Genomic DNA, 26,806 nt, shown 5'->3' on the forward strand with positions numbered 1-26,806 from the left:
GAGCCCCGTGAAAAGAAGCAGGACTTAGCACTCATTTTCCAGGTGGAGGAGGGGATGCAGCCCAAGGGAAGTGCTTTCTCCTGCCCAGCACAGCAGAAAGCAGGGGATGGGAGAAGTGACAAAGGGAGAGGAGGGCACATTTCTGGTGCCTGCATCCCACTCTTAGGGCTGCCAGGCCTGCACAGGCTGCCAAATCAAATAGCTATCCAGAGCCACCCTCCTGACAGACAGGACAGGCAAAGCCCTCAAAGCAGGACTGGCGCGAGGCTCCTTCTACCCAGGGCAATCACTGCCCACATGTGAAGCTCATTGACTATGACTGGCAGCAGCTGATGCTTACAGATCACACAGAAACCTCAGTCCCTCCCACTGAAGAAGCTCCACAACTCCCCAGGCAGATGCAATTTTACATATTCCAACCACCATCTCCACCTCTGTCCCCGCAGATGCCTTTTGACCATCAGACACAAATCTGGGACACAGCGAGGACACACAAGGAGCATCCAGCCAAGAGCAGATACCAAGCAGGCAGGCTAAGAAGCTAATTCTCAGTCAAGACAGAGAGCAAGCCCCTGCCCCACAAAACCAGAACAGCCCGAAACGCCTCAGCCAAAGACCACAGGTAGTTTCCTGACTGCAAGATTCACGCTGACGCTACACTTTGACCACAAGGCTTTGCTGATCTGAAAAGGAAGGTAACGATTTGCTTACCTGCCCGCCCTTCGCTGGGCAGAACGTCCTTGTTGGGAACCACAAAGGGGGCGACACCAGCGAGCAGAAGCGCTCCCAGCTCCTGGGCTCAGCTGGCCCCACAAGGCTCTGCGGGAAGGGTGGCGAGGACCAGCACCCAGGCAGCCTGCATCCCAGTGTCCGTCTGATCACAGCGCTTCTCAGAGGCCAGCAACGCCATCGGTGGCCTCTGCTAAAGGAAAGCAGACAAATGCAGGGGCAGGAGCTCCACACCTCACTGAGGGAGAGTTTATCCAAAGCTAAGGGTGGGAAACGAGGGCTCCTGGTTCCCCTCTCAGCACCGTCTCACCACATGGAGTTGGTCAAGTCACAGCATGCGTTGTGCCCCAGTTTCTCCCAATGTAACAAGGTTCCTCAGCCACAGGCGGTGAATTATGCCAGACGATTCCTTGCAGACGGAAGGTGCCAGCAGCACCTTCATCCCTGCACCCTGTTCCCTCCAGGCCCAGCCCAGACTCTGGCACACTGGCTTTCCAAGGCAGGGAGACCCACAGCCCAGCTCCAAGACCAGCTGAGCCCTGTGCACCCGCTGCTGCCCCTCCCGTGAAGCCCTGTGGACTGCCACGCAACACACGCGTGTGCAGGAGCCTCTGCCTGCTACCACAGTAGAAATAAAGACATTGCCATTCAGAAAAATGTAATTAGCAAAGATTAACCAGCCAGTAACTATGTCAGCAGCTGGGAGTGAAGACGCAGCCCACCACCTCCTTGCAGCAGGGGCAGTCACGCATGCTGCCACGCCAGCTTGTACGCGTTTGCCCTCCCAGGTGACAGTGCCCCAGGTCTGGTCCCCACACACTCTCCATTAGCTGGGGCTGGAGGGGCAGGAATCGGCAGCTGGCAGACAGCAATCGACACCAGGCACTGCCTGCTGCTGAGTCTGGGGACAAGGAAACTGCCGGGACTGCCGTCCCCCCCCAGCTGACTCCCAGAAGGAGCCACCAGCGGGGTGTGGAAAGGCTTGGTGCTGCAGAGAGAGCTGGCCCTGACCCATCGCCATTCACACTGCTGCCTCCCCAAGGCATGCCGCTTCTTTCTGCCCTCTCCTCGTGCCCACAATGTACCCTCCAAGCGCCCTGCAGGTCTTGCCCCACGCTGCGCAGTTATGGCAGGGAGGGACCACACCAGTGTCACCCCGTCTCACACCAATCACTAGAAAGCACACGGGGGGGGGGCAGCCTTCACAGCATTCAAACCCCTTCCTGTCTTCTTTTCCAAGCCCATCTCACCCCCTCTCAACCGGGACCCCCTCATAAAAATAAGAAGAGACAGGCCTTTCCTGGCATTTCCTTTTTCTGAAAAGGCTGTAAAATTTTCCTAGCATAGCCAGAGCCAGAGCAAAGTTTGTCAGGAGCTCAGCTCATTAGGCGGCTGCTCAAGGAGCCCCGCGGGAGGCGCAGGCTGCGTAATTCAAAACAGCTTGGACCCTGGAAAAGAAAATAGAAACCAGGCACCAAAAACGAGGGGGGCAGTGCTCGGCTCCAAGTGTAGCCCCTGCTCTGGGAGTGCCCCATCCACAGGGCTCTCTGGGAGCCCCGGCCCCAGCAGAGGTGCTGTGGCCAGCCCAAGACGAGCTGGCACCAGGCAGAGGAAATTCCAAGCCTGTTGCTTCTGGCAGCCGTGCCAGGCCCTGGCTAGGAACTCGGCAACCTGGAAACCAGCTACTCAGCAATTTTCTTGCCATCCAAAGGGCTTGTTCTGAACCACAGTTTCACTTCCCCCCTCCCTGCATCGCAGCCCAAGAGGCAGAGAACACCAGAGGCAAAAATCATTTGCTCTAAAAGCAGTCAGGACCAAGGCCCCCAAACTGCTCAGCTCCGAGACTGCAGTCTGGAGCTGCTGCTGTTCCCCCACTTGCATCTGGGGGCGGGGAGAGCAGAGGAAACTTGCCTGGACCAGCCCGAGGTCTCCCCAGTTCCTTTTGCTCCTTGCCAGGGAAAAGTTCAAACAAGGCTGCACAGACACAGGACACAAGCAGCTTTCAGCCCAGCCTGACTGCTGCGCTTGAGGCCCGCCTGTGGCCGGAGCAGCTTCATTCAGGCCCCGTCTGGCCCGATCCCCTGTTACAGACCAGTGCTGGAACACATCCTGCCAAGGAAGTGGTGAAAGCTCCAGTGCTGTAGGGGTTTCCACAGTCCTGGCCAGCTTGCTGTCAGGAAGAGTCACCCAGAGATTCAGCCCTTGTTGTTGGTTAGTTACTGCCCTTCGAAGCTTCCCAGCTACCTCCTTGCTACCCTGTGCCCGCAGGCCACCAATGCTGTGGGAGACCTACAGCGTGGCTGCTCAGGACCCTTGCAACTGAGTTCTGCGAGCCAGCACCCTCTGCGGACTGCAGCCTCACACTGTGTCTTTTCAAGAAGCCAGGAGCCCAGCGCAGTACAACACACACCAGCATGGAGTAGCAATCGCTTCACTGCTGAAATGCAGCCACAACAGAAGATGAGCATGATAGGACACACAACTAGTGCTTACCGATAGGCAACTAGTCAACAGAAACTTCTTTCTGAAGAGAATATTAAAAATATATTTTCTCTTGGGAAGACCGAAATGCTCCACAGAGTCCCAGTCTGCAGAATCAGGCAACTGATACACACCCAGTGAGACAGTTACCGAGCTTTGGGTGCCAAGTCAAGAAACACCATCCACGAGCCAACTTCATGTTGCAACCAAAAAGAAACAGCATCCCTTAAATTAAGCCCTTAAAAGAGACCTGAGTAAGACCCTTTGACATTTAAGCCCAGCAGCTCAGAGAGAGACATGACTGCGGGATGTTCCTTGGCCATTTAACAAACAACCATCTGCCAGCTGAGCAGCCGGTGAGCTCGCACAGCCTCAGCTTGGGTGGCAGCAGCTCCCCAGATGAAGGAGACCAGTGGCAGGAGCCGTAGCTTTGAGCCCCGTATCAAACGCAGCCCTCTTCCCCCCAGTCACTGCCCGTGGAGAGCCTGGGGCTCCACTGCCTCCTCCAGAGAGGGGCGCAGTGCCCTGGGAGAACAGCACGGCTCCAAGGAGCAAGCGCCAGGCGAGGACGCACCTCACCAGCTTGCTTCCTCCATTACACGTAGAGCAGACAGTTTGGAGGCCATGCAAATGCAAATGCTAGCCACTGTGGTTGTGTGGAGCTCGTGACAAATCAGAGACCTGGCCACACACAGACACTTTTCCAAAGGGTATCACACAGAGCCGAGGGGAGGCTAGAAGGTTCACAGACGATTTCACAGGGCATGAATTGGTATTTGTGCACTGAGCCCACAGTGCCTCAGAACTCTTAGCTCTCTCACAGGCACAAATATCGGAGAAAGGCAGCAGGGCTCTGCTCCAGGGACTCCTGTTCTCATGCACGAAGCAGAGGCCACATAGGCAGAGGCGGGGCAAGCTCATCGCACACCAGCCCTACCAGCCACCCTCCTCCTCTGCTGCTCTACATCGAGACTCATTTCCCATCCTCACCAGTGCATCCTGATCCCCTGAGTCACGACAGCCATTTCCCTGTCCATTCTACAAAAGACACAGCAGTCCCTTCGTGGACCACAGCTCTCCCTGGAGAACTGGGCACTAGTCACCAGCCAAAGACAGTTTGTGACTTTTGCTGCAACCACACCAATCACAGCTTTCTAAATTACAGTTTTCTCAGCTGGGCAAATCCTGGAGATCAGACACTCAGAGACTGGAATGCTCACAAGCACAGCAAGCGTGGAGGACACGTCATGAGCGAAGTTACTTTACCAGCTTCTAGAAAAACCCACTTACGCCTAGGCTCAATCAGGAGGCTGAGACCCAAAGCAGCAGCTAAGGACAAGCAGAGCAAGGAACGAGAATCAGGATTCCTGGCTTCTATCCCTAGCTCTGCCCCATATTCCCTTCCTGTCTTCACTTAAGTCATTTCCTTTCACTTTTCCTCTCAGTCTCTATTTTGGAGGTGAAAAAAGCAAGTCTTTGCTTCTGTGGATTGCTAGAAACCTCCTCTGGATTGTGACAGTGCAGAACACTGCTACTGCCAGAGGCTGAAAGACACACAACACGCACAGAGCCGTACTGCGCACACAAACCCCAGCAGAGCCTGGCATTTCCTGTGCTTACATTTCGAGAAGCACAGAGTCTGTAAACAGTCAGTGTTGTGGAGCATCTTTTACACAAACCATATCCTGGCTCGTTCTTCTCCTCAGTCACTACATTAAGCAGCAGAACAAGAAAAAGGAAAGCTGCTCAGCTGAACTAAGTCAGGAAGAGCAACACATCTGTACGTAGCATCGCTCTGGAGAGCCCGTGTGCAAGGAGGCAGCCTTTAAATCAACAGCAGCAAGGATGAGGGAAAACAGTGCAATGGGAAAAGAAGGGTTAAATATATTAAAAAAAAAAAAAAAATCAACCCAACCAGCAGCCGGAAGAGGCAGGATGGAGCAGAGGTGTCCTGGCTGCCTGCAGAGCTCAGCCCTCCTGCTCTCTAGCAGATCAGTCCTGTGGCCTCCCACACGCTCAGGGAGAGGGAAGACCAGTAGGCATAGGCAGGAACAAGGAGCACTCTGTGGTTTTGCTCGGTATTTCAGGCCATCTCTCACACAGGAGGAGCTCCACTCTGCTTTCCAAGTCTCGCCCTCTCTGGCATGGATCACAAATCTGGCATCTGGCCCAGGACTTGGCTCCAGCAGAGCTCCTCACCAAACAGGGTGACGCCCCACCTCTGGGCACAGCACACAGCCCAGTCTTAAAGCCACCTTGAGGATATTTTACCCCTAGCATGAGAAGAGGCTCCCCCATCACCGCCTTGCTGGGATTCAAGGCCTCTTGTGTCAAATTGGAAGTAAAAAAAAAACAAAACAAAACAACCCACTAAAACAGCTAGATCCTGCTCCTGGTGGAAGCCAAGCCCAGTGACAAAGTGCAGTTTTCTGTAGTGTCTCTGGAATTCCTGAAGGCAGGGGAGACTTAGCAGTCGGAGAGGGAGCTTGTTTTCTGTTCCTTGACCAAAGCAGAACAGGTCACTCATACTGAAAGGTGAAGTCTGCAGCTTCTACACTAGGGACCTGAGAGGATGAAAGTTTGTGAAGCATGTGGAGAACAGCTGTAATTCAATCTATCACCCTTGAAGCAGAACCCCGAGAAAACGGACTTGTGTCTTGGAAGATAAAGTGTGAAGCTGACTTTTCTTGTCAGGAAATCTGGACTCTGGAAGGGCAGAGACCGTTGTGGTCCCCTGTAAAGCAAGAGCCAGCGTGTCCACCTCAGGAGGCGGCCTTCCTCCATATCGATTCTGCTGGGACCTGCCTTGTGGCAGCCTGCTCCCTGCTGTCCCAGAGTCCCTAGCCGACAGGCACGACCACCTAGCGCTGGTGCCGAGCTAACGCAGCTAACAACAGCTTCTGAGCTGAAGCAGGCTGTGCCCCGCCAGCACGGCGCATGGCTGAAGCTGGCACTTGACCTGCCTTCACCTGAGAAGCAGTCTGCCAGAGATCCCCAGGCACAGACAGCACGTTCTTCTGCCTACGGCTGCCCAGAAGGATGCAGCGTGACAAGACGCCAGGTACAGGCCCTGACCTCCCCACCTGGCCGTGCAGTGGAGCTGGGAACCACTGCCACGCAGGGACAGAGGGGAGTCACTAGTGCCATCTGTCCAGGCACCAGCAGCCGCTGAAGAACCAACCCCACCTCCCCAGGAAGAGCTGGCAGCTGAGGACGTAGGAAGAGGCCTCATCCCTGGAGTTGCACCCAGCCTGGACGCAGAGCCAGTGAGAGAGGACCAGGTTCCCGCTGCACTGCTTCAAGTGGTGCACCCCAGCATCCCCACGGTGCCTGCTGCGGCAGAGGGTCACAGCCAGTGCCAGGACAACCCTGCCAGGTCAGGAGAGGCACGAGACCGGCAGCGTGTCACAGGCTGGCAGCAGGACTGCGAGCTGGGAAGGGAGGGCAGCAGCAAGCAGGACTCAGACCTGCTCGGGACGCAGATGTCCACTGCACCCATTTCTAAGGCTTGGTACAGGCTTTGGATAGCCATGCCAAGGTGTCCCGTGTCCCCCTTCTACCACACCAGCAACCAGAATGCTCAGGGCACTGACGAGCACTGCTCTGCTTGCCAAGGAGGCGAGGAGCAGGCAGGGCCCCTGGCAGGGCGTCCCTCTGTAACGTGGCTTTCCCTTAAATCAAAAGCAGGTGCCAGTGACACTAACTGCTTCCTCTATGCTCACTCCTGCTGAGTATGGCCTTGTGGCAGCTACAAACACCAGTGTGAACTGGTCCCAGTTCAAAAAATAATCCATTACTCTTTCCCACCTTTGACGAGGAACTGAGTTTCAAAGAAAATCAGGCAGGGAAAGAGAAAGCCAGCTCCTCATTCCTATGAACTGCCTGGTGTGAAGCAGATGATCCGGAACATGCACCATGGAAGGAGGAAGGGTGCCTCTGATCCACACCATGCGGTGTGGCTGGTGCCAGGCAGAGGCTAAAGAAGGGCAAAACACAGCAACAGAAAAACATCTCTGCCATCCTCCAGTAGCAGTTCCTGGGTAGCATCCACTCAGGGCTTCCCAGGGGAGTGCTCACAGAAGGGAACACAAATCAGAGGAGTAGAAACAGGCCTACTGGAAGGTAGTACACTTCAAAACAGAAGTCAGGAAGAAACAAGGCATTTTTTTCCTACCATCCTTGGCCTCACCCCCATCTCAGAACTGATGAAAATGCAGAACTGAGTAGCGAATGAGCTGCAATTCTTTCCCAGACCCTCTGCCCCAAGGCATGTATTTTGCCACCTCTTCATCGCTACCACAAACTTCTGTTTTCATAAGGTAGTTTTAACCTCACAGAGATCAACAAACCACTTAAAGTCGGTACCAAAGCTCCTGCACCTCCTGGAAACAATGAATCACACGTGAGATCAACAGAACCCGTATTTGTCAGTCCACATCTTCCTGGGAAGAAGGAAGCTCAGCCCAGTGGAGCCAAGTGACGCTGAGGCCTGTGTTAGTTTGACACTGTGTTAGTTTGATTTGCCAGAAGAGTCACGCTAGCAAACCTCCTAGCACTTCACTGATAGGGCTTCAATAACACTGGTGACATATTCCTGTGTCTGTATATCGTGTCTCTATGATACCTTGTCCATCCATACACCCGTACACCTTCTGTATCAAAGTTTCTGTTAAGTGTCATCCACCACAAATCTAGCACAACCTTCCTATTCTCCCCCTCTTCCAGGGGGAGACAGAGGCACTGGCATGGCATTGAGTCTTTGAGCACCAAAAGAGCACCAGCACAAGGAAAATAGTATTTGTGGGGCAAATGCTGGGCTTATGTTGACCATGTTGCCATGGGGGGTGTGCCAGCATCTCTGGGAAGACACAGCAGCAGAAAGAGCCAACCAATTCCATTATGGCTCCAGAGTGACCTCAACATGGAGAAGGTGACGAGAAGAGCAGTCCCTGATGGGCTCCCTGCGATCCCATGGGATGCAGAAGCAGACAGAATCATGGAATGGCTCGGTCTGGAAGGGGCCTTAAAGATCATCTAACTCCAACCGCCCTGCCCTGGGCAGGGATGCCACCCCCTAGATCAGGTTGCCCAGGGCCTCATCCAACCTTGAACACCTCCAGCGATGGGGCATCCACAATTTCTCTGGGCAGCCTGTGCCAGTGCCTCACTACCCTTACAGGGAAGAACTTCCTCCTAATGTCTAATCTAAATCTATCCTCTTTTAGTTTAAGACCGTTCCCCCTTGTCCTATCATTATGTACTTGAGGAAAGAATCCTTCTCCATCCTTTTTATAAGACCCTTTTTTTTAAGTACTGAAAGACTGCAATGAGGTCTCCCCGGAGCCGCCTCTTCTCCAGACTGAACATCCCCAACTCTCTCAGCCTGTCTTCATAGGAGCAGAAGAAAATCGCCATTAGAGGGAGTTTTGGAAAGCAGCAGTTCAGACAGCTAGGACTCAGGTGAAACAGACCCTTGGTGGATTCTCGGGCAGGAATAGCAAAAATCTGTCGAGTATACTTTTCCACTGGGGACCTACTCCCCCAGAAAAGGCCTGCATGTGAGCTCCATCAGCCAGGGTATCTAAACCTGGATAGAGCACTAAGGAATTAAGAGCTGGAAGCCAGCCTATGCCATCCCCAGGAAATGGCTAGACCCAAGCAGCTTAAAACCTACCATAATAGTTAGAATAAACAACTAATCCCAGCAAGAACACATCTGGACCTCAGGGGCAGACAGGCATGTACCAGAGCACTCCAGTAGCTGAAGTTCCACTCTTAACAGCAGCTAAACCCGATGCAATCGTCTAAGACAGCACAAAGAAGCAAAGGTTGCCCTGACGCCCCAACGCTGAACTAGACACCGTAACAAACAAGAGACAGCACACAGAAAACAATCCCAAGACCCATCTTTTACCTGGGACTCATCAACCAACGGCAGACGACAAGGGTAAGCCACAAAGAGCTCTACAACGATGAGAAACAGCACCTGTCAGGACACAGATGATGCTCCCAAAGAGGGAACCAAGAGCTTCCTGCGTAGCTAATGCTCCCTTCCACACCTCTTCACACACGAAGCACTACTGGGAGGGAGAGCACTCCAAGCACTTCAGTGGGAATGAACAGCCAGGAGAAGGAAAAACAAAGACTTCTTCCCGCCAGAGCAGCGAGTGTGGAGGATTTCACTCCATCTGGGTTGAAGAGCCTCGATGCGCTTGGACTTTGGAGATTCCAAGCATGCACAAGCAAGGTGCACAGCTCTGTGGACCTGCGTTATACTGGAGGTGCACCACAGTTTAACTCCAGGGCATCTCTGGCAGCTGCCATGGAAGAGCAAAGAGCTGGTGGTTCCAGCGTCGCGCCAGCCAAGTCACCTCACGTAGCAGTTCGTCCCCGCTGTTACACAGCAGCAAGACAGCAACCTTCCCAAACCAACACAATACGATGCAAAAGGTAGAGGGTTTTAAAATACATCATTTTTTCACTTTCTTCAACTGAACATCTGTGGTTTTAAATCTGTAAGATTTCAGTTAGGTGCTGCATTTTTTTTATTTTTTATTTTTTTAGCAGGCATCTAGAAAGAGGAAAGGGACTTCCAGGGGGAGGCAGATGTAGTGGCACCTACAACATTATAACAGAAAATACTGAACGCCACAAAATGGATCTTCTCGGTATCAAAGATACAGGTCAAGGTGGCAAGGAGGCACTGATCGCACCATTTACACAGCAGAAATGGCAAAATACATGAAAAAAAAAAAAGCAAAGACTCTATAGCATTTAGAGTATGAATGCTCTGGAAAAAAAACTCCAATGAGGATGGCAATTATTGTAGAAAAAACAAAGTGACACAGTCCCAGGATTTTCTTTCTACCAAGGAGAAAGAGGGAATCGTGCACCAGTGTGGACTCGGTGATCTTTGTATCAGTATCAGCCCCAGGTGTATTACACGTCCACGCACAGCTACAGCCAGCCACGGCACTAGAGTCAGAGGAGGTCCTGCTTTGGCACTGACACAGCCTTGCCATGAGACCTTGGGCAAATCACTTCCTCTGTGACTCAGTTTCTTATCCTGCCTGCTGTGAAAGTAGCAAAACAACGTGCACAACCCTGTGCAGAGACCTGGCAACAGATGGACAGACGGACTGAGCTGCGTGTCGCTGCTGCGTGCCTGGCATGAACCAGTATTTGGATGGGGTCAGGAACTGGAGCCGCACTCACAGAGCGGCTTACACAGGTCAGCAGCAGACAGCTAAATCTTGTAGTGCTACTCTGCAGGGACACACCACAGCCAAAGGAGTGCGATTGTCATCTGCATCGCACTGTCAGGAGCCCTTTGCGTTGCACGCCTAGGACACAACCATAGGACACCACAGCCCTACACCTTGTCGAATAGCACTGCCCCCAGGGCGTGCAGACGTTGCAAGCAACAACACAACAGCCTGCCCTGTCATGTAGCATTACTTACGTGTTCAGATATGCATCCTTCTCACATTTCTACTCCAGCAAGTGGTTGCTAGCAGAGCAGGGCTAGGACAAGTTCACCACCTGCTAAAGACATGTCCCTAATACAACACAGTGAAGATTTTGTTACATCGGTTCCTTTCTGTGCACAGCTCAAGCACAAGGAAAGAACATATGTCTAAGATTCCTCCCCCCTTCGTTTTTTTTTTTTTCGTCTCCTCCAAACTGACCGCATGCCTGATTTACCTCGGGAGAGAACAGAAGCACATCGATCGAGGCACTGAAAGAAAGAGGGGAGAGAGCTGGCATCGAGGGCAGGCTCAAACAAGAGCATTTACTTCAACCCTACCTACACGAAGCGCAAGGACTCCAAACAGAGGAATCCCTGCTCCAGTCCTTGCTGGGGCTTTAACACCACTGATAATGTCTTGCAAAACCCAGAGCGGCCCAGGCAAAACCAGGCACGGTGTAAGTAAGAAGTTCTTCGCATCTACAGCAGAGCCCCAGATCAAGCTCTCTGCTCCTTGTGGAGTTACCAGCAGCAGCAGAAGCGACAGATTAGAAGGACCCAAGAAAAGCAATCTCTAAAATGTAAAAAGAGAGTCGGAAGGGCCACGCAGACCAGAGGTGACGTCCAAGACGCGCCCAAAGACAGCACGAGCGTTGACAGCGAAGCCCCGGCCAGCCCATGCAGCCGGCGGGGCCGCACAGCCCGGGCCGGACACGGACCCCGCGAGCCGCGCGCCCCGCACCGCCGCTCAGGGGCCGGATCCGCGTGGGAACCGCCACCTGCCCCGGCCGGGCTGCGCCGAGGCCCGGGCCCTTTCCGCAAGTTCCTACCGCGCCTGTCGAGGAACGCACCGGCGCCGCTCCCTCCGGCGGCCCGCCGCCACCCGGGAGCGGCGGCAGGACGGCTCGGCGCCTCCCGGCTCGCCGCCCCGCTCCCGGTTCGGCGCGGCCCGCCGGCCCGGCCCGGCCCGCCCCCGACAGCCGCGGGGCCGCCGCCGCGGGGCCGGGGCCGGCGTCCCGAGCCCGCCGCCGCCGCTCGCCGGGGCGGGCGCCGCGCGGGCGCCGCGTCCCGAGGCGGAACAATGGGGCGCCGCCGAGCGCGGCCGCGGTGCCGGCGGCGGGGCACTCACCTCGGCGGCGGCGCGGCTCAGGGCAGGCCGGGCGAGCCCCCCGTGGCGGCGCGGCGCTGCTCCGCGGGCTGCTCAGCGCCGGCCGGCGGCGCGGGGCCGGCCGCGCGGGCCGGGCTCATGGCTCGGCCGCCCGCCGCAGGGCCGCGGGCCGTGCCCCCGCCGCTCGCCCCGGGGCCGGGCCGCGGGGGGCGCGCGGCGAGCGGAGCCCGGCGCCCCGCTCCTGTCGCTCTCGCCGGCGGCGGCTCCAGCCCGCGCCCGACGGCGGAGGTCGGCGGCCGGCCGCGGCGAGCAGCGGCTTCCCTCGCGGCCCCGAGCCGCGGGCGGCTTCCCCGCCGTGCGGGCGGCCCGGCGCGGGCGGGCGGCTCCGGTGCCGGCGGCCGCGGCAGCCCGGGCGCGGGCGGGGGCGCCGTGGCGAGGGGCAAGGCGCTGCGTGCCGAGTGCTCCTTTCTCCGCCGGAGCCTGAATAATCATTTGGAGAAACAGGATCATTCACTTTCCTCCGTGCGAGGAGCCAAGCGCTGCCCTGTCAAAATAAAAGCCCCGCTCGCTCCGCCGCCGATTAACCGCCTCCCGATCGCGGGCTCTCCGCCGGCCTCCCAGCGGCCTGCCGGGGACGAGCACCTTGCGGGGCGGCGCCGGGGCCGCCCGGCCGCCGGGACGGGGCGCGGGGCCCGCCGCCCGCCCGCCCTCGGCGGGGCGCGGGGCGGCGGCGGCGCCCGGCCCGGCCCGGCCCGGCCGAGCCCCCCCCCGCCGCCCTCGCCTAGGCTCGGGGGCGCCGTCCCCGCGCTCCCCCGGAGCGCCCCGAGCGGGCCCGCGGCCGGCGGCGGCCCCGCGCCGCGCCCAGGTGAAGGCTCCGGCCGCGGCCGGCCTGGCTCTGCCAGCGCCGAGGAGGGGGACGGGCCGCCCCGCGGGGGTGCGGACAAAATGGCCTCGGTTCTGCGAGGGGCCTGCGGCCGAGAAGCTTTCCCCACGCGCCACGGAACGCGGCAAACGGCACCAAAAGAAATAAAGCCTGCAGGAGAGGGCTCGGCCCGGCACTCCTTGCAGCAGACCCCAAGCTGAACGCCTGCTCTGCGTCCAAACCACGGCACGGTCACGGAAAGGGAGAGGGGCACCTCGCAGAACAGGGGGGTCCCCTCGTTCCGAACGGCACTCGGGCTTTACGGACACGCAAGAGCACGTCCAGACAGAGCTGGGCACTGCCGGCACCATGGCAGAGCCAGCCTGAGCCTGCAGCTGCGGCGCTGCTGCCGTGGCCAGGTGAGCCTTCCAGGCCACACCATGCAGGGCGACCGTCAAAGCAGCAGCAGCAAGTGGCTGCTACCAGGACTTTAGGTCTTACGGAGACCTCCAACTTGGAGACACCTCCAGCTCAGGCAGCAGCTGCCAGAACGCCCTCGTCCAGGCCGTAGGCAGCAAGGGAAGAGAGCGCCTGGCACCTGGCAGTCAGGCTGAAGCTGCCTCTTAGCCCCCTAAGTGGAGATGTCTGTCTCCCTCCAAGCGACTGTCCGGATGTGTGTCTGACTGCGCTAACAGGAACGTTACGCACCCAGTTATCTCGCAGCAATACGATTACCTATGGGTCTCCGTTTTGTCCTTCTGCAGCAATACTACCATTGAACGCACACATCCCAGACCTCCCTACAACAGCATCGGGACCTCTCTCAGCGCCCATCTCTCTGTTACTCAGGCTTGGCTTATCAGCCCACTCTGATCCACTGCGACACTTCACATGAAACCCCTCAAGCCTCATATTTAAGTTGTGCTGACACCCCATGTGCCCTGCTGTCAAACACTGATGAACCAGGGATATCTCACACCTGAACCCCCCCCCGCTGCCATTCCTAGACCCTACACACAAGACACACAAATGCACACAGCACTGGCCCCAGTACTGAGGAATAGCAGTAAACTGCTGTCTTTGCCAACAGTTTTCAACGTCTTAACCACCCCCCATAGACAGGTATGCTGGGGTGAAGGAGACAGGAGCAGGAAGAAGCAGAGGAGACTCAGGGAGCAGAGAGATGAGGGAGACGAGATGACTGGAGATAGCTGGGTGCACACTCCGCCAGAAGTAATACCTATTTCAGATACGCAACTTGCTTCAGACGGGTGGCGGGAAGGAAGCCCTCCGTGCAGCGTATGGCACAGGCCTCGGGAGCTGCAGCCCGACTGGGAGACTGCTGCTGCTACAGGCGTGCGATGGACACAGCTGAGGAAGGACACAGCTGGCTCGCTGGCTGCTCTCTGCGTGCTCCCTCCCCCCTGCAAGCAGAGGGGAGCCGTACAAGTGCGCACACAGTAGGCTATTAAGGCAGTCCACCCGCTTCTGGATGATGCCAGCAGCATCCTAACCAGGATGTCACCTTCCTGTCTGCAGCGCACTAACTGCTCAGGGGTGGGCTGGGAAGAGAAGCGAGGGCTGGAGGCAGGGACCACTTGGCAGCATCTTAAAGCGTTGCAGAGCTAAAGGGGATCCAGGGACAAGCAATCAATCTCAGCTGATGGGAAGCAGCAGCCCTAATTGAAAAGGAAAATACACCTTTCCCTCCTGCTCCGCGTGCGCGCACATCAGCGGCCGCAGCCAGAGCCAGACCCTCAGCCGCTAACCCTCCCCGCCTCGGAATGACACAGCAAGAAAACAGCAGCGGCCCCCGGCGGGCCCGCACAGGGGCTCGCTCCGGCCCCGCGGCTCCGGCGCCGAGAGCCCCGAGCCGCCCGGGGGCCTCGCCGCGGCTCAGCGCCCGCTGGAGCGGAGCCCCGGGGCGGCCCCTCCCGGCGCCGCGGGACGCGCCCGCCCCTCGCGGGCCCGGCGGCCGCAGGGCGCGGCGGGGCCCGGGCCCCGCAGGCGGCGCGGAGCGGGGGCGCCCGGGGACGCGGCGGCAGCGCCCCCTGGCGAGGCGCGGGGCGGCGGCTCCCCGCGGGCCGTGCCGAGGGGGCGGCGCGGCGGGGCGCGGGGGCACGGCCCGCGGAGCTCGGCGCGGCGAGCTTCGGCTGCCGCGGCCGGGAGGCAGCCGGGGGAGGGGAGGCAGAAGCGAGCTCGCTGCGGCCCGAGACGAACGGAAAGGATCGGGAGTCCTCCTCTGACGGGGTTTTCCCCCGGGAGCGGAGCGGCTTCGCCCACCCGCGGAAGTGCCTGGGGAAACCAGCTGAGGCCGGAGCAGACAACAGGGACGATTTGCAGATGTGCCTTTGCTCACCCGAGGTTTTTCTCAGCACCCGCCCTTGGCGAACAGGAAGGCTGGGCAACAGGCACAGCTCACAGCAGAATCGAGGTCTTTGCAAAAAGCAGCAGCGAGCTTGGGGGAGTTCAACCGGAGCACGCAGTGCAGACCCAGGCCGTCCAGCCACCCACCCCTGCCCAGGCACTAGCCACAACTGCTAAGGAACTGGGAACCCAGGCAAGGGGTGCAACAAATGCAGTGACAAAATGCTGAAGGCAGAAGTCTTTCTTTTGCTTATACCAAGCACCCCGCCGTACTCTGGCATTCCCCTTCCAAGCAGCAGCGAGGCCGTACATCAGCAGGCAGCGACGTCTTTTTGTTTTCATCCTTCCCAGTAGCAGGACGGGGCTCGCATCCCTTCACAGGGCGTGCGCAGGCACACAGGGTTAAAGACAGTGCCCAGCCACTGCTGTCTGGCACACAGCAACCGGCATGCACGCAGGCAGACCGACTCGTTCCCTCCATCTCAGCCTGATGCAGCAGGGCAGGGGATGGGGGGAGTCACCCTCTCGTCACCTCTCCCTCTCTCCCCTTCCCCTCGGTTTCCCAAGCTCCCTACATCAGAGCCCCTCACGCCTCTCCCAGACTGCACATACAAAAGTGGATGAGTGAGGCTGGGAAATGGCAGCAGGAGGATCAGCTGCTGCCAGCTCAGTGCTGAGCCTCTGTCTTTAACATCTGCTGGGCTAGCTGCCTTCCCTGCACTTGACTCTGACTCCCAGTCTCCTGTTCCCTCCTTTATCATTACACCCACACTAGGAGAGACAGGGAGGGGAGGAGATGGGGAAGCAGAGTCCTTGGAGCTCCTGAAAGCCTTCCTATTCCAACAACACAGCAGCAGCTCATTCCAGGAGCTACCTGGTACATCAGCACGTTTGTGAGCCCATGGCTGAGAAGCCCAGACTGGCTGTCACCTGCCCCTTTTTTTCTTTACACCACAGGAGATTTTTCTCCCCATGTATTCTTTACTAGCAAATCAGTGCTAATGAGAAGTGCTGGCTTGACAGCTTGGACACAAGGGCCTGCCCCTCATCACCAAGGGAGAACCTGTGCTGGGCATTTCAACAAATGAGCTAATCCTTCCCTCTCTCTTGCAGGTCAATTCATTCTTCCAATGGCAGAAGGCGTTCAGTCTCCCTGGCTCTTCCAGATCATGACCCCCCGCATGCTCACAGTGACAGGGAAAGTACAACGAGCAAAATGCACACCCAGCTACTTCAAGAGCCTCCCCTCCAAACTGGATTTCCCTGGGCCGAAGACCAAGAGGAGGCCACCTGTGACCATGACGCCAGACTTTACTGTGAAGCACTACAACCAGCAACCCAGAAGCTCCTGACACATTTTGCTCTGCTGGTATGTATGCTATACGTGGCTGGGATCGCGGTGCATAGGCACCCCACAGAGTGTCTGTACTACAGTTAGCAATGGAAAGGACCCAAGGACAGCGTGGTGCTGTTCCAAAGCTATCCCCAGAGGAACAAAAGGGTTAATTGTCCTGGAACAGACTAAACTGGGATTATCACATGATGCTGCTCTATTATCAGCTATACACTTTGGAAAGTTTTTGTTATTGCTTTTATTTGAAGCGTGATGCACTACTGCAACTTTCCCTTTCAGTCTGCACCCTTTCTTACAGGCACGCAGGGAACCAAGCTACATAGTTGTTGGGAAGACAGAGGTACCCCCAATGCCACAAAAGCACAAGTATTCAGCCCTCAGGTCTTTGGATGCTGTTTTTCCCCCCTTCATTTGATAAAATCAGGAGACAGATCCAAGTCACAAAGTTCAGAAGCAGAGATGGAACTTCCTCAACACTCATGCTGTTGTAGTCACAGTTTGGCTCAGGTCAGCCCATGCTGCTTTCTTAAGAAGCTTAAGCAGCAACCCTGTGATGTATGTAACGTGCTGTGGAGTAATTTGCTCAGGCAAGGAGCTTGAGCCACACTAGCTGGAAAGCACTAGCTAGGAAAACAGGGAGCTAAAGGTGGTGTACAGAAGACACTGGGCTACAGGGTCACAGCCTTGTCCCGTTGCAGTTTCACTGAGGACACCTGGAGCACAGGGAACCCAGGTCCCACGGCTCTGGAACTTGTTCGTTCCTCTCACCTCTCCAGAACACGATCCCCGAGCTCAGGCCCTCACAAGACCCCTGTGGGCAAGGCCCTCATTACACTTATGAATATTATTAATTAGGCCCAATTAACTACACTGGAATTGATGTGATTCACAGTTAGCTGGAGCTGTCTCTTTGTGAACGGTTTCCCTAGTGGCTCACTCCAGTCTCAGATCAACCCCCAGCAGAGCCTTTGGTGATGGAAGAACACAGATGACCCGGGATGAAGGAAGCAAGTCTGGGGCTGTGAAACACCTTGGTGACAAGACACTGCTTTGCTGATCGATGTACCTGGGCACAGAGGTGTAGCAAGGAGGTTGCCTAATCCCTGTGGTTACAGACAAGGCCTGGCATTAAGAGCTAGTCCCTTCGTCTGCAGCAAAGGCATCTGCCAGAAGGCACAGAGTAGGAAACTTGTGGCAGCTCCAACACTAAATCCACAGACCTGGCACGTGCAGGCTCACTCATCCCACGTTCCCCAGGAAAGGCAAAGGTCCAGAAAGGAGATGGAAGAGGTGTTTTTTACTGCAGAGGTAGACTCTGGCCTAAAAACATCTCAGCTCTCCTGAACAGTCCTGCCCACCAACTTATCTCTACATAGACTCCAGGCCACTGTGTCCCTTCTCTCTCAGACACTGGCACAGGATCCTGTCCCACAGACCTGCAAGTACCTGCCACAGTTCCATCTCTCCCAGGCTGCATCATCAGGTCTCAATCCCACATCTGTTTTGATGGTACCACAAGCTGTTACTCAGGGAAATGGGTAAAAAGCCAGCCCAGCAGAGGCCCCAGGTCTGTGCCTGGCCTTGAAGCCTACAGTCCAGCCAGGGAAGAATAGGCTCCCTCGTTACACGCTCATTAGAGTCTGAGCAGGGCCACAGCCAGCAGCAGGCAGCTGTGAGAAGCCTGTGCTACCTCTCCCACTTCTGTAGCTGCCTAGGCAGCACGTGCTGTTGGCCAGATGAATCTAGAAAGGATCAGGAGTGTCCAGCTTGGCTTCTACACTCTTTTCAAAGGAGGATCCCAGCCTGTTTCATTCACTCTAACTTATTAACCATCACCTATCCAACAGGCCAAAGCCATTAACTTACTGCTGCCAGAAGAAACTGGGGAGCATAGATATGACATATGACGTGATGCAGTCAGCCCCAGCCTCCTGCTCAGTGCCCTCCTGTTGGAGTGAGGCCCTGCTCTATCTGACCAGGTGGGTCCTGTGGCCCCCTCCATACCCCACGGGATCTTCCTATGCTGCATTTGTAAAGGCAAAATGCAGCCTGCACTGGAGCACCGGAGGAGAATTTAATCAGGCTAAGCAGTCCTCTTCCCAAATAAGAATACCCTACTGCAGTCACAGTGCAGCTGACACACCATCTTCTTGCAAAAACTTAAACTCCTGACACAATTCAGGATCACAAAGGTGCTGAGGCTCCAGATGTTGTACGTTTTGCTATCACTACAATATCAGATGCACTCCTAAAACACACGTTTCCAGGGATGGCACTGTTCTTCAAGCCTTCTCCCTTGACAGTTACTTCCACACGCTCTGAACGATCATGCCAGACTAACGTTCTCATGAGCTCAGATGCTCACTGCATCCCATATCCACTGCGGTGTGCACAAAGCCCTGATACCACTAGGATTCTGGCACAGGAGATGAGCTCAACTCCCACTACAGCACCCTGGTCTCAGGTGGCCTCTGCTACGCGCTACAGCCATATAAAGGGCACCTACAGCATCACAGGCCCGTGCCAAGTGCCAGGAGACAGGTTGCTTGGAAGCTAGCTCATCAGCAGCCTCGTGCAGCTGCCAGCAGCACGTCAGGATACGGGATAAGTGGTTCCTAAACTACTTGGGCCAGGGCTGCAGTGTTTTCATTGCATGGGGCCCTGCACAGACACATTTGCTTCACTGCTTCCTGTCTCATTAAACTGCTGTTGTCCTGAGTAGTCTCTGGTTGGTGGCAAACCAAGTAGGAGCTCAGGGTTACTGGCACTGAAGCGAGGAAGGAACTCCTGCCAGCCAGCAAGGGTGGGAGCTGCCTCTCTCACCTCAGGCAGAGACATGAAAACTGGAGCCCACAAGGCAGCCTGCACAGCTGTAGCAGCTGACAGCAGGACAGACTCCAGCCTGCTGTCAGAGAAGCAAACGCCAGCAGCGTCTGCAGGGAGCAAAGGGTTAAACCATTTAGCAAGGCCACCGGTGTGATAAATGCAGCAATCAGCAAAGACAGCACCTCCCACTGCCACCCAGGGCCTGGGCTGGCTGGGGAGCTAGGAAGGTGGCAGGGAACGGGGTGGGTGGGGAGGACTCTTATCCTGATATGGCTCCTTCCTTCCAAGTGAGGGTTTGGAAAAACTGAGCAGGCAGGGTTGGCTCTGAAATCACAGCGCCTCAGTGACACAAAGCCAGCCAGATCCCCCCTCTGAACCAGAGGGAAGGCAGGCAGCTGGGTGGGCCGGGGCGCGCACCCTGCCTCGCCTCGCCCCAGCACCCCACCCGGAGGGCGCCGTGCGGCCCCCGAGAGCCGGGCAGGGAGCAGCAGCCGGAGGGACCCCCGGCCGGGGGAGGAATGCAGCACTCCCCCTGCAGCAGCGAGATTTCCGTGTGACATTCCTGGCTAGCTGCGCAGGCAGAAGCAGGCCCCGCGCAGGCTGCAGGGGATTTCAGGTCTGTACAAACAGAGGCGGCTCTCAGCACTGGCTGGCAGCGGTCACATTCCTGGGCTCCCCTCCGGCCCCGCTGCCCCCCTGGCAGCCCGCACCTCTCCCCAGGCAGACCCAGAGAGCCAGCCTGCCGCACGGCGCGCACAGGAGGAGCACACGGGCAGATGGATGCTCGTTAGAGACATCATGCAAATCTTTGTACACCCACGATGGTGCCAGGGCAGATGCGCTTTCTGCCTGCACGCAGAAGTATGTATGGCCACAAGCAGCAGACACGCAACGCAGCACATGGATGCCAGCTCCCAAAGTTACGCTGCACACAGAGCACCAAGGAGTCTGTGGTGCGTCGTACCGGGAAGAACCAAACGGCAGAATAAGGAGTAAGAACAGGTGTTGCTGTCTCTGTTACTACAATTTTACAGTGAAGGAGACCTAGGCAGGGAGCAACCCCTCCCTTTGATTATTTACTCAGCCTCTTCATCTCTGGAGGAGCCCTGGGAGCTCGGTCACTGCAGGCACTTGAGCCCTTTGTCAGCAAATCCCGGAGCACAGACCAGGTCAGTTCTGAGTGAGGTCAGAAGCCTGATGCAAATTCTATTTCACTCAGTATTTCAATTACTATTTGGGGTCACTCAAAAGCACTGCTCTGTAAATGGAGCCGTAACAGAAAAAGTTACTGATTTTTTGCCTTCCGTCATCTGCAAGCATGGCAATGACTTGTGACGCTGATAGCCGGGACTAGCACTTGCCATCCACGTCCTGTCCCCCCCCAGTCTCTGTTCCCAAGACAGACATGTGCACCTTAGTATATGCAACACTTGAGCCACACAAATCTCTAGCAGAGGGAAAAGCCTCTCCCGCAGCATCTCACAGGCAGACTTGCGAACCAGGTGAGTTTTACAGTCAGGCAGTGAACGTGATGGTACACAAGGCCAACAGAGCCAGACTCACCTGCCACACCTCTGCTTGATCAGACCCAGCTGTCCTGTGTGCTCCAGGAGAGGGGGACTGCGAGTAAAGCCACAAGCCCTGCTCCAAGTTCTCCTCCTTCAGCTTTCACTCAACCCTTGCTCATCCATGCCCCAGACTCTCAAAGCACGCATGCATACACAGCTCTGGTGATACTTTCCTGGCAAAGGTGCTGAGCACCTCAGCTGACTGCCACTAGGGCTCTCTGGAACTTGAGACTAGGAAGAGTCTCCTCCTGCCCACCTACTTGTCAACTACTTTTCTCCCCCGTTGCCTCTCTTGCTCCAGACTTCCGCATCTCCCTCCATGCCCTCCTACAACATGCCCTCTGCACCCACCCTTGCTGATGCAGGGGCACTATCAAACCCCAGACTGCCTTCTCCACGGTGCAGAGCGAGGCGAGCGAGCTGCTGGAGGCAGGCTGCCTCTCCTAACACTCCTCTCGGTATCAGCAGTAGATCTTTTTGTGACAGTGGCGGGGGGGGGAGGGAGGGGAAGCAGCAACAACCCAGATGCAGATATGAGTAGAAAAACGTCCTGGTATAACCCTGTGTTACAGCTTCTTCCAGGCCTGGTCCCAGCTTTCAAGGAAGAGGAGATTGTAGCAAGAGCAAAAGCAGGTCTTTTGCCTCAGACCTCTCAAAACCCAAAGAGATCGCATCCAGGTGGTGTAGTGTTAGTACGTATGGCAGCAGTACCTTACGATACCTGTATTACCCAACATTCGTGTTATTACCTGCCACTCACAGAGCTGCACAGGAACACACGTACAGGGCCAGCCTCTCCAGTCTTAGCAATACTTGTGTGTCCCTCTGGGGCGCTGCCAGCGGCGCAAGAGGAGAGAGGGAGATCGCTTTCTTTGTAAAGAAGCCTGCTCCGTGCACGAGGCTTCCGGGCCGGCCTTACCCCAGCTCGGACCCTCCCGGGCCCGCAGCGCTGCTCTGCCATGTCCCGCCCCCCGCCGCGGCTCCTCCCGCGGGCCGGGGCGGGGAGGGGAGCCCCGGCGCCACGGCTGCCGCCGCCCCGGGGCCCGCCCGGCCGCCGGGAGCCGCCGCGGGCCCCGCCGAGCGCCGGCAGCGCGGGGGAGGCAGGGACCGGGCGGGCGGCGCCGCCTGGCGGCCGCGGCGGGCGGCTCGGGGCCGGGCCCCCCCTCCCGGCGGCTCGGGGCCGGGCCCCCCCTCCCGGCGGCTCGGGGCCGGGACCCCGCGGCCGGGCCGAGCTGCACCGCCGAGGCGCGGCGGGGCCCTCCCGCACCCGGCGCTGAGGCGCCGCAGCGGGGCCGGGGCAGAGCCCCCGCCGCCTCCCTGCGCCGGGCTCGCTTCTCTCTCGGCTGGCGCGGAGACGCGGCTCTCCGGGGCTGCGGGTGACACGGCAACGGCGTGCGCGCGGCAGAAAGGGGCCGTTCTGATGCCGAGAGGGAAAAAGCGTGGCTCCAATGAAAAACAGCGAACAGAGCCCTGACATCTACACACAGAAGTGAGGAGCTGAATTGCTGCAGCACGCAGTACGTCCTCATTCCTGCACTAGAATACGAAGAGCTAAACAAACGCTCCCTTCCAGAGAGCAGCAGCGGCTTAGAGCTGGCACCGGAACGATCAAAATCATTCCTTCCTGCACAGGCAGCCCTTCTTTAATATCTGCCTAACAGGCACCTGCCCTTTGTACAGCATGAGCATCGAGAACCGAGCACCAAGATCTTCTCCCAGATGGAAGGCAATGCGGAGGTTTGCAGGAGAGCTGCGTCTGGCAGAGCTAGCCCACCAAACACAGGGGCTGGCCTGGCAAGAAGAGGCTGGAGGTGCTTTGCAGTGCAAATATCAAGGCAGGATCTGTCCAGACAGAAAGAGCTGGGGTCAGGGAGGGGCTGCCAAAGCCCTGTTGGCTTCCTAGCAGCACAGCTAGGCAGGCCAAGGAAGGCAACAAGAGCAGAGCCCTGGGAGGCGAGTTTCAAGCAGACTCGTTGCTAGTCCTGCTGCACGGAGAACAGAGTAATAGAAGGCAAACCTTCTTAAAAACAGGCTTGAGGAACCTCTTTTCACTGCATCCCTGTTTTTTCCTCATTCAAAGGCAATCTCTCTCCCTGTTTAAGCAAGGATGCTGCACTTGGAAACACTGAGGTGCATCGCACAGTGACACAAGGAACAGGTGAGCCAACAAGTGCTAGTTCATTACGATGCAGCATCTCAGTTGCTTGCAACTTTCTGTGTATGCTCTCAAACTACCAGGCCAAAGCACAACCTTCCTGAACAATGCAAAAGGCAGTATCAAGAGTGACAGCACAAGAGCCTGGAACATCATCTCCTCCCTTACCTTCTCTCACCCATACACAGTCCCAACAGTAGCTTGGTCTCAGCAGAAACAGGCAAGAAAATCCTTGAGCTACAGCGAGGAACACAGTATGTACCGCTCTGGTGGTGGCTTTCAGGCCACCACAGACAGCAGTGGTCTCAAAGTAGGAGAGACCCTTGGCTGAGCAGGCAGATGTGTGGACAAGAGGTCTCCACGACCCCTTTCATAGCCACAGGACGCAGAAAAGACCAGACCAAGCTAAAGACCACATAAGCACAATTGCTTCCCGCAGTCCCTAAAGGTCTTGCCCTATTTTCCCATTCTAGAATGGGAATTCCCCTTCTAGATGCTGCCTTAACCCCAGTTATCAGAATCCTTGCAAGCTTCCCCACCCTCTGACTGCCACAGCCTCATGTCCAAGGTGGAAAAGAGGAAAAGGGAAAAAGGAGTTTTTCCAGAAGCCAATGAAATGCAACTGTGAACATAGTTCCCATGGTAACAGCAGGATCCAGAGGAAGAAAAGGGAATGCAAATCAGATTTTCAAGGGGATGAGCAGGGAGGGAAGAACCACTTGCATCCACCAGCCCAGCCAGGCCACTCAAATAACACCTGCGCTGTAATGTCTGACAGGTACCACATTTCCTCCTCCCCTTTGTGCCTGCCCAGGGAGCTCTGCATACAGCAGAGTCCTCTCGCGAGGAGCGAGGCTTCCCACTGCACAACAGGGCTCACAGAAGGCTACCGAGGGAGTCTTGATGCCTCCGCTCCCAGTCCTTGCTCCCAGCCCAGAAATTTCCCTCTGACTGGAGCAGTCTCTCTATAATTCATTCAGTACATTACTTTCACTGACATATTAACTGTAAATGAGGTGGCGGCTCAAAAATGCCCCGAATGTAAAAATCCAAGAGAAGTAATTCCCAAGGTTCAAGATTTATTCTCTTCTACCCACAGGGGAAACAGAATACTTCTCCATGACATTCTAGCAAGGACTCTCACTTTGCAGAACAAATACAGTGAAATCAAGGAAGCTTTCAAGAAAAGCTTTCAAGAGAAGCAGAGTAACTTGCATGAGATGGACTCAAACCTATCCATCCAACGGCACCAGGGCCTGAGCGCTCCAGCAGGATTCCCAGGTTTGGGAGCCATCTTCCCAGCTTCACAAAGGACTGGTTCATCTCTGCTGCTCTCTAGATCTTATTCTCCCTTGACTGCTTAGACTGCTCATTGTACTCTGCTTCTGTTGGTGCTTCCCTGCATGGAAGGGGTTAACGCTCAAAAGCACCTCCTGGGGTTTTTCTACTTCTTTTCTGCTGTTTTACTTCCTCAAAGACACAGAGATCAGCTGCCTGGATCTGGCTTGACCTCACAGCAGAGCCCACAGCCACCCTCTCTGCAGCACAGATTGCCGGGGTGTAAAGGGGGCAGGGGAGGGGAGGGACATGTAGATTTGCTGTGCTGGAGCCTGTTTTGAGAAAGGCATGAATATTTCATGACAGGGAGAGGGATGCTTCAGCAGCATCACACAGAGGTGGATTTGTGCTGTGCCATCAGGGACACAAAAGGACAGTGCCTTGCCCTCCAGACTGACCCCACACCAGCACTCTGATTCCACAGAAACACACAGAGAAGCCCACCTAGGGCAAAGCAACCTCATCTGTCCACATTTGCTCTGCAACTCCAGCAGGACAAGGAGCCACAGGTGGTGCAGCTCCTGCAGAAATCTGCCATTATCTACCTGGCAGAGGTAGCTGCGCATTGGCGAGATCTGAGGACATGGAAGAGGAACAGCCCCATCAGTCCCCAGCATGTCCCGAGCACCATAACATCCTGTTGGCAGACTGCCCTGGCCCCACAACACAAGGTGTAGCTGAAGAGCTGAAGAAAACGGTCATTTGTACCTGCAGCCCAGAGTTCCCTACAAATGCAGAGAAAAGGAAGCCACTTTTCCCTCTTGCCACATTAGCAATAGCTAGTCAATTTCCAGCATCATCCACAGCAGCCAAAGGCTCTGGGTTCACCACTAAAGCAAGTCAGATCAGCTCTGCCCAGACTAGACAGTGGTAAAGTGTTCCCAGACCTGGTATAAAGTAGTAAAAATGTACAAGATCCAGCTGGTCCCAGAAAAGAGATCTCCAGGGGTCTTGGATTGCATTTGGCACAAACTGCATAGACACCCCTTGATTCAGGCACTCAGCACAACTTCCTCAGTTCAGAAGGAGAGCTAGGTTTGAGATCCTTGCTTTGACTCTGCAGTCTGTAGAGCTGCTCCTGTCTACAAGCCTGTAAAACTCTGGCACAAAAGAAGCCCTTGTGTTTCCAGAGAACATGGCGAGGGCAGAAAGAAAATGGACTGAACAGCACGACACAGGGCTGCCTACAGAAGAGCTAAGCTTATCCCTAAAACTCTCATAAATCCCTCCAAAAGGGTAGGATAGGGCACTGTGAGCAGTACATGGGCATACACACCTATAGGCACCTTCGACAAACAGAAAACCTGCCACCAAAGTAGGGAATGCTGGGTTGGCATCACATAGCCAGCCTCTGATGTGATCACCAAGTATTTCTGGGGTGGACAGTGTGCTCCCGAAAATTTTCATTATGTCTTCTGCCCTCTAGTCAACAGCTGTTGGTGCTCAAACACCGGAGGAAGATGGAAAAGAAGGGCAGCCCCCTGAAACCCTCTGTTTTCACAACTAATGAAAACAAAGACATTTTGCACTTTCCACGTTGTGCTTATATTGCTACAGTAAACTCCCGGCAGCTGTTGCACTCCTCGGTCGGAGGGAGCTATGTTGGTCTCCAGGCTGTCTACATAATTTGCCCAGGTTGTGACATGCTCCAAGGCTGCAGAGGTGAGCTGTCAGACGAAGTACAAAGTTGCTCGGTCCCTACTGAAGTTCTGCAAGGAAAAAACTACCTATTAAACCAAGCAAGCCAGAGACTGGGAGGGAAACGACCACACACAGCAGCAATAGACCTAAACAACCTGGAACCACGCAACTAACCTAAGAGAGACGATATACTGGTCCTGACAGCATGGTCTGACAGCAAAATTTATTATGGGTATATTAAGAAAGTAGATTCCACCCAGCAATCCTGAGTGGAAGGCATGACCAGCAGTCCTGGTTCAAGTCCCTCGAAATCCAGCCCTTCAGGAGGAAGGAACAAGATTCCTAGCAAAGGGAGTCTGTGAAGGACCACAATTCTGGAATATAATTGAGACAAAGCTGCTACACTTTTCTTGGACATGAGTCCGAGTGGGAGGTGTTTGTTACTGCCAATACATTTTTCCTCATACACAATTCTTCCACATGAGGTTGAACTGTTAAGCATTGACAGTGCATCTGTTAAGATTGGCTCTAGAAACTGAATGTTCTTGGAAAAAAAAAAAAAGGGGAAACACACTGTGCTTGCCCTTCATCTTCCCAGCCATCCAGCTCTCAGTACCATGAAGAAAAGCCACGTGAAGCAGCCCACTTGCATACAAATGGCCTGAGAGTGGCAGTATTTAAAGTGCTCCTCTGTGTGAAAGGTGCAGCATACTGACAAACAAGAAGTTCCCCAAGGACGGTACCATTCAGCTAAAGGGCAGTGCTACGCTGACAGGCTTGTTTCTACTGACAATACAAGGCTTCAAGGAAAGCTCCCAGATTTTCTGCAGGACAAAGGCTCTTCTCGATATCTGAAATTCCTCTGATATGTAAGGGTTTTCTTTAATTATTTTATTTAAAAAAACAACA

General features: G+C 55.8%; 1 protein-coding gene across 7 annotated transcripts in view; it reads right to left on the minus strand.

The window, feature by feature from the left end:
- Positions 1–26,806, minus strand: part of BCL9L (BCL9 like) — an 88,375-nt gene that overhangs the window by 44,868 nt on the left and 16,701 nt on the right. Inside the window, exon 1 of one of the 7 annotated variants that reach the window (XM_080567801.1) lies at positions 21,513–21,661. The exons of 4 other annotated variants lie outside the window; for them this stretch is intronic. The gene's annotated coding sequence lies outside the window, so the exon portion shown is untranslated. Of the gene's footprint in view, positions 1–711; positions 11,503–11,807; positions 11,956–21,512; positions 21,662–26,806 lie in introns of those variants that run through there. 2 more of the 7 variants (XM_080567796.1, XM_080567800.1) reach the window with 2 other exon arrangements.

Source organism: Anser brachyrhynchus (genome assembly GCF_964034855.1).
Source record: "Anser brachyrhynchus genome assembly, chromosome: 25".
In the NCBI taxonomy this organism is placed as follows: Eukaryota; Metazoa; Chordata; class Aves; order Anseriformes; family Anatidae; genus Anser; species Anser brachyrhynchus.